Raw genomic sequence first — 328 nt, forward strand, 5'->3', positions numbered from 1 at the left:
CCCCAGCCCCACGGCACCGTTCCCAGAGGGGGCAGTGCCCCCAGCCCCACGGCATCGTCCCCAGGGACAGGCACAGCTCCCCAGCTCCACGGCACCGTCCCCAGAGGGGGCAGTGCCCCCAGCACCATGGCACCATCACCAGAGGGGGCAGTGCCCCCAGCCCCACGGCACCGTCCTCAGGGACAGGCACAGCTCCCCAGCACCGTCCCCAGAGGGGGCAGTGCCCCCAGCCCCATGGCACCATCTCTGGATGATGGCCTCCCTCCAGCAGCAGCAAGTGCCTTTGGCCTGGTCTACACTAGGACTTTAATTCGGATTTAGCTGCCTT

This window comes from Terrapene carolina, unplaced genomic scaffold, assembly GCF_002925995.2.
Source record: "Terrapene carolina triunguis isolate 2854851 unplaced genomic scaffold, T_m_triunguis-2.0 Scaffold34746, whole genome shotgun sequence".
NCBI lineage: Eukaryota > Metazoa > Chordata > Testudines > Emydidae > Terrapene > Terrapene triunguis.